Source organism: Emys orbicularis, chromosome 1 (assembly GCF_028017835.1).
Source record: "Emys orbicularis isolate rEmyOrb1 chromosome 1, rEmyOrb1.hap1, whole genome shotgun sequence".
Taxonomy (NCBI): Eukaryota; Metazoa; Chordata; order Testudines; family Emydidae; genus Emys; species Emys orbicularis.
In genome coordinates, this window is record NC_088683.1 from 87,063,870 (window position 1) to 87,077,395 (window position 13,526).

Here is a 13,526-nt window from a genome sequence, read left to right on the forward strand (position 1 = left end):
GTTCAGATTACTTACACAAGATCACATACAGGCCTGTGGCAGAGAGGGAATTAGAAAGAAGCCAGGGAGCAGATCCTCATCTGGGATAAATTGTCATAAATCCATTGACCTCAGGGGAGATATGACAATTTACCCCTGCTGAGGATCTGCTCCCAGATCTCCTGACCCCCATTCTTGCCTGTTAGCCACTAAACCAGTGTTGAGTTTCCATGTGCCTCTCATTCTAGCTTTCACTCTACTTGCTTACTTTAATCTTGTGACCAAGAACAATAAAAATGGTACTCTTTGTTTTTGACAAGATTTCTGTATACACCTCTACCTCGATATAACGCTGTCCTCGGGAGCCAAAAAATCTTACCGCGTTATAGGTGAAACTGCATTATATCGAACTTGCTTTGATCCACCGGAGTGCGCAGCCCCGCCCCCCCCAGAGCGCTGCTTTACTGCGTTATATCCGAATTTGTGTTATATCGGGTCGAGTTATATCGGGGTAGAGGTGTATTTCAATATTCTAATTGATCACAAAAGCAGAGCAGATAATCACAGCCTACAGGGGGTTTACTCATTTTGGTTTAGTTTGATATAAATTTTAGTCCTACCAGCCTTCAGCCAACATTATTTTAAATCAGACTTGTGACATTATTTTAATAATCTTTGTGGTGTTTGTATATATTACACTTTGAGAAGATCTTAAAAAGAGCATGTTATCTCAAAAGCTTTATGCAAATAAAGTTGTTAGGAAGGAAAGGCACTACAAAAGAGGTACTGAAACATTAGCTAGTAGACATCTAAGGAGTATTCTTGTCTCTGAGCCAAGTTTTCTTACATTTTAAGTTATCATAGAATATCAGGGTTGGAAGGAACCTCAGGAGGTTCTCTAGTCCAACCCACTGCTCAAAGCAGGACCAATTCCCAGACAGATTTTTGCCCCAGATCCCTAAATGGCCCCCTCAAGGATTGAGCTCACAATCCTGGGTTTAGCAGGCCAATGCTCAAACCACTGAGCTGTCCCTCCCCCGTAATAAAACAGGGCTCAGTATTACTTTTTGCTGAGCAGGCTAAGTATAAACATTCAATAACATTACATCAAGTGCTATAGCACTTGCCCCAGAAATCTGGTGATAGCACAATGTATTGCAACATAGGGATCAGGATTTCAGTTCCAAGTTGATGGGCCAGCAGGGTCTGCAAACCCTGCAGAGGAACCATGTTCAGCTCCTATGGAAGGGAATGCTTTGCCCTGCTCTAGGGGGAGACCTTCCTGTTTGATGAAGAAGCAGCATACTAGGGTGACCAGATGTCCTGATTTTGGGGTCTTTTTTTTATATAGGCTCCTATTACCCCCCACCCCCGTCCTGATTTTTCACACTTGCTGTCTGGTCACCCTACAGCATACATAGTTACTCTTTGCAGCCAGATGGACAGGTCAACTGGCCCCACTTCACTGGTGGGGGCACTCAGAGGGTAGACCTTCCACCAGCTGCACCATAAACAAGTATAGCTGCACATATTACTTAACTTATCAATATATAGGAGACTTATAAGATTAACATTAAATATGAAAACTCATTTTTTGCATTTTTGCAAACATGTAAAATACAGTTATTGGAGATTGGTCTACAGCTATTGCGCTAGTGGCCTGAGTGCAGCACTAGAAGCAAATTCTAATCTTTGCTTTTACACCAACTCGCTAAGGGGCCTTGGGTCAGTCATTTGAATTTTGCCTCAGTTTCCCCATCCATAAAACAGTGACAACAAACCTTTTAATGACAACATGAGGATTAATTAGTGTTTGTAAAACACTTACATTTAAAATCCCTAGCATTTATTATAATTACATACGCTAGTTGCTAAAATCACATAAACATAGTCTTAATAATCATTTTTATCTAGGATATACCAGCCTTATTACATCTAAAGATGTATAATATATGACAATCATCAATATACTGAATTGCCAGTGGAATATTAAAATATATAATAACAGATTTAGAAACTGTGCTGTAGTTACAGATTTACACACACAAACCTTAATTAACTGCTTTTATAAACAGTTAGTATTTATATTTAGTAATTATATCTTAACTCTTCATTAAATCTGGCCTGGCTTATCAAACTAGTATCTACTATTTAAAACATTTAGACCCTAATTCTCCACCATGTCCAAATGCGGCAGCTTCAGGGAGCTAGTTGCAGCTCACTGACTCAGGGCCACCCATTCGTGGTGTAAATTGGAGCAGAAGGGCATAGCAGAGCTCAGATACCTCCTGTCCCCAGCCCACCCTGAAACCTCCCAGCTTCCCTTTTATGTTGGCCATGGGGAGGTGGCTGATGTAGGAGAAGGCTACAAATTCTATGCCAGCAAAGATTCCCTCTGCACAGTGAAAATACTCTGCTGGAATCTCCAGGGGTTTAAGGACACTTTGTGCTGTGTAAAACACAAAAGTGTCAAGTGTAAGCAAAACAAAGACGCCTAAGTGAACCAGGATATCCAGTCCTTTGGGTCTGATCCTGCAGTCCTCCTGAGGCCCTGAGTAAGGACAGCAGGCTTGAGTTTATGGCATGCTGTGGAAACCCAGAGTGGTATTTATAGGTCAAGATTGTAAAATGTATCTAAACAAGCTGTCATGACTGCTGCTGGAGATTAGTGATAATCTGAAAAGATGAATCCTGACCTGTCATTAATCTCCAAGAAATGCCTCTGCTGAGGTAGTAGTTGTTGTTAGAAGATGAAAATTAAAATAAAAGTGGATTGCTCCTTTATAGGAATAGTGACGTTTCAATTGATTTCTCAGAATTTTCAGAGAAATAATGCTCTCAGTTCAGATTGTTTGAAACATCTCCCATCATTTCAATTTCTAATACCATTGCTATATATATATTAATCCCCAATATGAATAAAGGGACATAGAAACCCCTGCTTGATACATTTGTATCTGAGCTTGTCCTAGTTTCTCCACCGCCCAGGCAAAAGGGACTTTCCATTCAAGATCTTCAGACTTAGAATCAGAATGCAGGAAACGCCAACCTTAAGAAACAATACAAGAGCTCAGAATTAGATATAGCAAAGGACAGAGTGGCATTTAAGTGTCAGTCCCGTTCTAAGGCATTCAGCAATAACAATGTAAGGCTCACTGACATGATTTACAAAAATGATTAAGTCTCAGGAGTTGTTTATGTTCTTAACCAGCGTATTTACTTTGCAGAATACAATGTTAGTAGGCAGGAAAGTGCCTTCCAAACTCCTTTAGTTGAAAAACAAAGAACAAAGACATCTATGGAGACGAGGGCCTCAAATGACTGGATAAGTCTGATAAGCTTCAGTTCAGCAGTTTATCTGAACTCCAAACCCTATGAAGTTTATCAGTCACTTTTCATTTTCCCCACAGCCTGAGCGGCCTGGCATTGCTGCTCAGATGGACTGGAGGCAGCACCCAGTTGAGTCCTTAAACAATACCCCAAGCTTTAGCTAGAACAGGGGTAGGCAACCTATGGCACGCGAGCTGATTTTCAGTGGCACTCACACTGCCCAGGTCCTGGCCACCGGTACGGGGGGCTCTGCATTTTAATTTAATTTTAAATGAAGCTTCTTAAACATTTTAAAAACCTTATTTACATACAACAATAGTTTAGTTATATATTCTAGACTTATAGCAAGAGACCTTCTAAAAACGTTAAAATGTATTACTGGCAAGCGAAACCTTAAATTAGAGTGAATAAATGAAGACTCGTCACACCACTTCTGAAAGGTTGCCGACCCCTGAGCTAGAAGAAGTCATTGGAGAATTAAGCCACATCTACACCATTGAATCAGTAGGGTGCAGTGCTATGAACAGCAATGAGGCAGTCTCTATACTTCCTTTCATTTTGGATACATTTCTATCTGGTGTCCACCACTGCAGCTGCACTGTCCTCTGTGTCTCTATTACACAGTTCCCAGCTCAGCTCCCTGCAGTTTGTGGGTGTAGTTTCAAAGGGCCTTATTAGAGCTCAAGGGATTGTGAGAGAAGAGGTAAAACGCACACAACTCCCTAAGAAGCTCAGCCATTTCCATAGCATTTTCTCAGGACCAGGATGAATGGTCAGAGTTTGATCTTTGTTCAGTCAGACAATTTTCTCCTGGCGCTCCTAGTAAAGTAACCGCCAAGTGCCCCAGAAGGCCCAGGAGAGGTGATGGAAGGTGTATGTAGCTACAGACAGTCAGAGAATGAGCCCAGCAACAAATGGAATTCATCCGCAAAGTTCAGCTTCCCTGATTCTGTGCATCACTTCACAGTGAAGTTAGCCAGGTGGCAGGCTGCTTTTGGGTCAGAACTACAGGCACTGTAGTGATTTGGGGCGGTCTAGCAACAATGGCTGTAGAACTTAAACTTGCAGCAACAGACCTGCTGAATGGAAGTTCCTTTCCCCACAGAAAAGGGTGGAGATTGCCCTGAGGAAGCTGGTTACCCCAGAGAGCTACTGATTGGTTGGGCATTAGTATGGGGTTAGGAAATCCACAGTAGGTACTGTTGTGGTGGAGGTTTGCAGAACAATATATTAAGTGCTGAAGGGGTGTGTGATCAAGATGGCAAATGATCCAGAGATCATTGAGAATTTTGGATAAGTGGGCTGCTTACCTATGCAGGAGCTATAGATAGAAACCTAGTGCCCTTTCTGTGCATCCAGCAATTCATTAAGCCCAAGAGCATATTAACAGAAACGGATGCCACTCTGTGGTAGTGCAACCCTTGCTGGATCATCATGATTATTTCTTTATGTTCACCATGCATGATGCCAGAATATCTAGTGACTCTGGGCTTTTCAGAAAAGAATAGTGGGGCCCATTCTTCCCACCCCACAACATAGAGGCTGAGCGTGCTGCCTCTGCAGCCCATTTGTTCAGCCTTGTCCAGTCCAGAATGTAAGGATCACATGCAGAGAGTCACTGTCAAGAGGCCACCAGATGAACTCCACAGGAGGTGAAGGGAAGAAAGTGGGTAAAATGACACTTTTTTACACAGCAACATTTTTAAAGAAGTCTAATGAGTAACACAAAGTAAAACAGAGCTTCACTTCAGATTATGTTATTGGGCCATACAATACACTGTGATTTACATTAAAGTCAGTGCATTACAGATCCCCTTAAGGGCAAAAGTTATGGAGCAGGTAAAGGACCAGGCAGGTTTTAGCAGAAAGAGGGTTAAAAACCCATCCCAAAACAGTGAACTGTCCTGCTTTCTACCAACAGAGATAAGTGAATCTGCAAGTGCTTCTCAAAGGAAGGCTGATGAGCCTCATTGACAGTGGGCAACTTCTTGTGGATGGGCTGAGTATCTAAACCTGCAGGCATGGAGCTAGGGCAGAGTGTGATCTAGGTGGCTTGTTGGCTCTTGATTTGTATGACAGTGGAAGTGAGGCTTTAATCTGAGGCAGTGTCAATGGCTGTGCCAAGCCTTCTGTTTAATGTTTTGTAGGAGAGCAGAAATTTTCTATTCTTCTATAATAAACCTCACCCACACAGGTGCTTTAACTCAACTCAAGCATGCAGAATCCCTTGCCTGTTTTACCGCTGTTCTGACCAGCTTGTCACAAACACTTAACACCAAAGATACAGGGAGTGTACAGTTTCCTCTAAAAAAACAACAAGGAGTCTGGTGCACCTTAAAGACTAACAGATTTATTTGGGCATAAGCTTTCGTGGGTAAAAACCTCACTTCTTCGGATGCATCCGAAGAAGTGAGGTTTTTACCCACGAAAGCTTATGCCCAAATAAATCTGTTAGTCTTTAAGGTGCCACCAGACTCCTTATTGTTTTTGTAGATACAGACTAACACGGCTACCCCCTGATAGTTTCCTCTAAAAATATCTACTGACTTTGGGATTTTAGCCTTCTGTATGCAGAGCACCTTACCTCTTTCCTCAGACAGTTTTGATGACAGTGAGAAACTGATTGTGACAGGTAAGTGGGTATCACGTTGCGTAACAGGAGCTAAACAAGAGGAAAAAGGAAACAGAGTGCTTGTAAACATGCTCTGTAAACACCCCTGGGGCAAGCCAATTTCTTAAAAAAGCTTTTCTCTTTTAAGCAGAAAGACTGCAATTGCATACAAAGAGCTGAACAAGACTTGTCCAAGACCAATGGCTCGGCACTAATTATTGTGATACTGATGAACTTTCTTGGCCCAATATTTCATTGCTGTTTCACTCACCTTGAAATGGGAAACAGTAAGTGCTTTGATAAATGTTTTGAAACATTGCCTAGTTTCGCTGTAGCTGTTACACTAAGTGTTTGTACCTCTAACTTTAGCTGCAAGGCTATTTCGCAATGTTCTAAAGCAAGACTTCTCAGTGAGTCACAACACATCCCTGCACAGCCAACAGGCACACTAGCCTAACAGGAAGAATTTTCCTGTTTCTAGTGGCTCCAGTGTGGCCACCTTCTCTAACCTAAATATTAGAGTGAAACACAGTTGCACATTCTACTTGCCTTTGTTCCCTAGAGGCTTATTTGGTGCCATTTCAGGATTCCTTTTTTCCTTCGCACAATCTGCAGGTAAAACACTCTTCTTGCGCCGACCTTTTGCACATTGAGTCATTTCATGATCCATATATTCAGACCCCAATGCCATCTTCTCACACTCTTCTGATGCTTGGCTTTTCCCTGATCTTATGCTTTTGTACCTTAGGGACTGCTGGTGCCTTTTACTGTAATCAGCACCTTCAGTGAGCTCCTTCCAACTGTAGTTCAGGAGATTTACAATTCCCTGAGGGAAAATAATGTCATAGCTAGAAAAGAGCTGCAATATTTCTCCGAGTTCATGTAAGATGGTGGGAGCCATGTATTTATATTCATCCAACAGGCTCGGCTGTATTTTTTCATCTGCTGGAAGGATTGAAGGCATTTGAGAGAGATTTGAGCTGGGAACTTCACTGCTAGTTTTGAATAGGGAAGAGCTAGATATCTGAGGCAGAAATGGATATTTCTCTCTTCTTGCGGTATCATCTTTTAAGAAACTGTCTTCATTTCCTTCCACATGTTCTGCTGTACATCCAGGATTCCTGCATTTGACCAGGCTGGGGAAAAGATATTATACCTTTTAAGTAACAATTATTTTTGTTAAATAATATAACCAGGGAGTATATACAGTAGAAAGATGTCCACCTTGCAGTCAACATTCCTGCCTACAGTCTCAGCAGACAGGCCTATGATTGAATGGATATGGATCCTGTGCTACTTTCTCACCCCCAGAAGTGGTGCTTCTAGGTTAAGCTGAAACATTGACAAGGTTGTATGGTGAAACTTAACACAGCTATAGCAGCGGCTGGAAGACTTTCTATGGACTTCAGTATGCTTTGGATCACTTAAAATAAATTCACTTACAATAACTATGCCTGCCCCTATTAATAATGACACAACTTTATTTTGTCAAACACTCATTGTTTTCATAAACAATTTCCTCTCTCATAAATAAAATTAATATCAAATAAGTTAAAGGTTCTGCTTTTTAAGGGTGACTTCCATTAAACTGGGCTTTGGATGTCCAAGGAGGGCTTCACAGGTTGTTAGGTTTTATATATACACTTCATTGTTTGTTTTTTTCAGTTTAGAAACATGAGATATAACAATACTGATTTTCCCTGGTTGTGGGAGGTATTAGAACATACTTGTTTTGAGCTCTCACACCTTAGTTGAAGGGGTGGAGGTGTTCAATCTTTAAAAATATGTCTTTTATTCAATATAGGTATTAATAAAGAAGGTTTTAAACCCCAGTCCTGCAAATACTTATGAAGGTGCTTAATTTTAAGCACGATTAGTTTCAATGGGAATGTCTCACATACCTAAAGCTAAGCATGAGCATAGGTGTTTGCTCAAGGCCTTAAACAATCTGGGTAAAATTTTCAGAAATACCAAAGTGATTTTGGAACCTGAATCCTGTTTTCAAAAATGACTTAGGTACTGAAGAGCTTCAGTCCCCCGGAAAGCAAATAGGCTTCTCAGTCACTTTGGTGGTCTTTCCCTCTCCGTTGCTCAACTTTTACTCTCTTGACTCCTGTGATGTCATCATTTCACTAGTTCTCTATTCACCATAGAGTCTTCCAGGACCGACAAAACCTGAATTTCCAGTGCAAAACCCAGTAAGTCCTCTCCCACCCCCGTCTTTTTGAAATGACCATCCCTGTCCATCCTTTTGTAACTTTATATTTAATAAAGAAGTAATAGTTTTTTTAAAAAGGCATACGACCATTTTATTTCTTTCCAATTCACCTTTAACTCTTGTAACCTTAGTGCTTGTAGCCAGTAATTCCATAGGGAATGCCATAAGGTTAATAGCCACTACTGAGCTCTGTAGCAAGGTAGCAGAAATTCATGGAAGCATCATTCAAAAAGAATTTCATAAATCATTTACAAGGCATAAAGTGACTTGTAAAGGTGCACTAAACTAATAAGGAGCTCATTAGCATGCCAATGCTGGAGATTTCCCATTAATTTGTGCCAACTAATAGGGTTCTCCAGGCAGGTGTGTCCATCTCTCTGCAGGAAAAATATCAGTTTTAAAAATCAAAACAAATATTTATGTGAAGCACCTTGCCTAAAGAATCCACCAGCAAAAACTAATTCACATCTTTCAAAATATTCACCCCTCTCCCCTGAGGTCATGAGTAGTCAGAGCAGAAATCTGACCCCTGGTAGAGAATCACTGCTCTGAACTATCCATCATTCCACGCTATTTCTCAATGTCATTGTAAGCTCCATAGGGCAGGAATATTTTCATCATCATTATTATCTGCTATTTGAATTATGGTAGTGCCTGAAGATCCCAACCAAGACTGTGGCCACTTTCTGCTAGCTACTGTGCAAACCTGTAGTAAGAAACAATCTCTTCCCTGAAGAGTTTGCAATCATCATACAGTGTGTTTCTCTGAAAAAATAACAGGAGTACTTGTGGCACCTTAGAGACTAACAAATTTATTAGTCTCTAAGGTGCCACAAGTACTCCTGTTATTTTTGCGGATACAGACTAACACGGCTGCTACTCTGAAACCTGTGTTTCTCTGGGGTACTTAGGAGAACATGTTTGCTATATTTGCACAGCTGAATTGTAACCATTAAAGATTTTAGATGCAAACTCATTTTCTTTTTACTTTAAATACATTTTACGTTATCATTGGCCATTACTGGCAGTTTTCTTAGATTTTTTTTTAAGTTATAAACAATTCATCATATTGAAACAAATTCAAAGGGAGATTTTTCAAAGGCACAAATGGGAGTCCAGGGAAGTTGGGTGTTTTACACCCATTTCTCCCTTTGAACATTTTCTTCTCAACTACTAATTGGTGAAAACTGAATCACATGTATTGCCACCGGCATCATATGAACTCCCTTACCTGGGAATAAAGCCCGTGGGCTGAGAATTTGTGGTGAGTGAATTGAAATCAGTGGGTGGTTCTTCTGGTATTTTCTTGCCCCGCTCTTTTGTTCTAGATTTCAGCTAAAACAAAATATATATTTTGGATTAAACATGTAAATACTGGGGGGAAAAGAAACAATAATGTGCTAAAGAGGAAAGAAAATACCTGGTCAAAGAAATATATGGGTCCTGGCTCCAGGGTTACAGGCAGTGGCATTTTCTCCCTTTCTTCCTAGAAGGATGGGAACATGGTTATGCCAACAGAATGAGGGAATGAAAAGTGTTAGTATTTTCTGCAATATAATTAAGGTAACATTATTGTTTTCATTGCAAGACCCTGAAAATCCTCTCCAGTTAACATAGAAACCACCGCCATAGGAACAGCAACAAAATGTTGCATAATTAATTTTTAAAATGTTTTAGCTGTGTTTAAAATTATATGAAGTTCAAAAAAATTCAGTTTATCAATTTTTGACACACTCGTGTTTGTACTGCTCCAGACTAGCTTCAGCGACTTCTTGTGGCGTATTATCTGTAATGACTTTTCTTTGGTTTATTATGTGGGTAAAAATGGCAGAAATTCTCATTTTGAGACGTGTCTATCAATCTGTGCATACACAAACTTTACCAAATAGGGCTTTTATTATGCCTTTTTCACAGATATATAACAAGCATCTTAAATATGTATTCAAGAAATATTGTTTCAAGTCTAAGGCCTTGATCCTGGAAGGAGCTCCATACAGATGGACGCCTGCAACCATACAAAGTCAATGAGTCTCCTCTTGGAGGCAGGGTTCTGACTGCACGGAGCACCTTATTGGAGCAGGGCCTAAAACATGTTTGTGTGGAGATGCAGATATACTAAAATAGCTATTTATCAAGTAAACAATCTGGGAATTTTAAAAGTGTAGATCTATACAATAGAATAGAATTATTTTTTCAGTTATGTAACATTAATCTTATCACCTTTTAAAAACAATTGTTCATAAATGAAATGCAAGGGAGGGTGCATCTGCAAAAAAGTTAACCCATTGAATACACAAAAATCTGCATTCGAACATGCACATAGACAGATGTGACCCGGTTTGTGTGTAAAAATGACAGTCTGTGCACTCCAATGTATGGGTTTTGCAGCAAGATAGGGGAACATGAATTTTCACAGATACACTCATTGTGCTCTTTGAAAATCTGGCCTCAAAATGACATTAAGATTGTGACAAAACTGATACAAGACAGGAAATTCAGAATTCAGGTTGACAGGTTGCACGTAAATTGTGGCTTGGTGAAAAAGGTACGTGCCAATGGCCAGGATTTAGGAAAACAGGCTGCCAGGATTAAGTCTGAGTTTCTTGGCTTCTGTCAATTGTGTCACTTTTAACTTTGATTGCATATACTTTTTTCTGTTTTAAATACAAGTTTTGAAAAGGAACTTTTTCAGAATAAAAAGAGCCATTTATTTGCTCATGCTACAAACTCAAATATCTTTAACAATATTTATAATTCTCATAATTAATATTACTGATTATTTTAGTTCAGGAGAATCTAGTAGCAAAGTGTAGGACCTACCTCCCTTCTCTATGTTCAGAAATGGGGTGAGGAGAGAATCTCTCTCTCTCTCTCTCACTCAGAATGAGTATCGTATATAAAAGACACTTTCTCTGGTATAGTAAGCTTCTTTCTTTGTCAGACGTCTACTTTTACTTTATCAGACATCTCCAGTCTTCGGAGCTGATGCTGAAGTCTTTACTCATGTGAATAGTTCCACTAGTTTCAGTGGGTTTACACGTGAGTAAGGGCTGCAAGTTTGGGCCCTAAGCTTGGACGAGAAGTATTAAAATGTCATAAACATGCAATTGAATGAATGAAATTAGCAACAGAAGTACATTTGATAAATACATTCATACTCCACTTCAGAGTTGGATGTAGACTGTTCATTTCCTATTCCCCCTCCATTTCCCTCGTACAATAAATACATAAAGGACATCTCCCTTTCTTGGCATAAATATAAGACCTGAATGAAGAAAAAAGCATAACATACCCTGAAAGAAGCCTTTCCTTGAAGAACAGAACTTCTTTCGCTAGTGAAATGATACAAATGCAAACTGCCTCCTTAGAAAGAGAGAAAAGGAGGTGTGTCAATGTGCTGTCTTTTTACACAGAGTTTAAAGTCCTGTTGCTTAGTAACCACATACTCTGGACTGTACTCAACTATAATCCCTTTTCTTAACTTCTCCAGCCCATGTATGCTTGTGTCTGGAGAGTTAGCTTTCAGTCCCTTCCTCCACCCCAAAAAATTGTTTTCATGTATTTCTTTCTCAAGACTCTACACTGGCTCTACCATCCATACAATACAATTTTATTTGGCTGCTGTCAAATAGCATGTCATGTTTCAAAACACAGGATTACCTAACATAACACAGTTTAAACACTAACAACAGGAGACTGACATTAATGGAGAAAGGGCCCAAACCTGTGAGTTGGTGAGTGAATCCCTCAAGATGTGGATAGCACTAAGCTCTTCTTAAACCTTGGTGATCAGTCCCAAAGCAGCAGGACAAGCTCTCCAGAATACAGTTATGGATACATATTTATGATTCATTATCACTTTATTAAGTCAATTCTGTTTCTTTATATCACTTTATTAATTCTTCTATTTTTAAAATGTGGTTCCCATTTACAATCTTCTATTATTCATGACATCCTGCCATTTATTGCCACTAATGAGTTACTCATGCCAGTTTTAATAACTTCATTTCCTCTGTTGTTTTTTATTCATTTCTTGTCACCTTAGAATCATAGAATATCAGGGTTGGAAGGGACCTCAGGAGGTCCTCTAGTCCAACCCCCTGCTCAAAGCAGGACCAATCCCCAACTGGTCCTCTCAAGGATTGAGCTCACAACCCTTGGTTTAGTAGGCCAATGCTCAAACCACCGAGCTATCCCTCCCCCCTTTGTAAACTACTACTGCCGCCACTGATTCTTTCTTCTATCACCCATGTGCTGCTTTGCTTTTCTCACATTCTCCCTGGCTTGTGTTCTCATCCTCTGGATTTTCAGCTCTGCATTGTTATTACTCTCACTTTTTCTTCTCTCCACCACTGCTCAATATCATCTCCTCTTCTCTAGGCCCCTCCTGACCTATTGGGCTTCCATAAACTTGTAGACCTGCATTATCTCTAAACCCTGCTATGTAATTGTGAAAACAAATGGGCTGGAAAATTTCCTAATCTTACAAACAATTAAGGAGCAGGATAGGGAGCACCACCCAATGCATCTGTCTCAGTCCACCATGGCTGCCTCCCTCTGCTCCCCAGAAGGGACAGTGGCTACGTGTGAAGCTGAAAGACAAAAAATGTACTGGAAAATGGGAACACTGTTATGGACCCGCAGGACTGTAATAGGCACAATTCAGATGATGTGAATAAATAAAAACAATAAATAAAAATGAAGGCTTGGCCAGGATTAAAAAACAAAAAACACCCAGCTCCGTGCAACCTCCATCCTATCTAATTAGAAAACCACACAGCAAAGAAATAGATTAAAGCTGTCCGAGGCAGCAGTAACATATATATATATATATTTATATATTTTTTATTAACAATAGATTGCACAGCTATATATATATATATATATAGCTGTGCAATCTATTGTTAATAAAATGAAAGGCTGATCCTTTGTGGCCTATCCTAATTAGCTACATACCACAGAGATCCTGATCAGGGAGCATGAATAATGGAATAGGAGAAATGGGAACAGTTTTAAAAAATTAGCAGCCTTGTTTACACACAAAAGTTGTACTGTTTTAACTATACTGGTACAACTCTCAGTGGAGACAGTTATACCAGTATAAATATGCTTATAACAGTATACTTTATTCCCATACAGGAAGGGGCATAAATGATACTGTCATAAGGCAGCTTTTTACTGGTATAACTGTGTCCATACTAGGGGTTGTACTGGTATAGTTATAATATTAGTATAAAAAATATCAGACCCTTAACTGTCATAGTTATACCAGTACAAAAACTGTGGGTAGACCAGGCCTAGTGGTATCAGGAATAAAGTTGACTTAATTAATGAAGGGTGATGAATGGCAGCACAGCTGTTCTCCCTTTTTGTTTTTATAGTATCTTA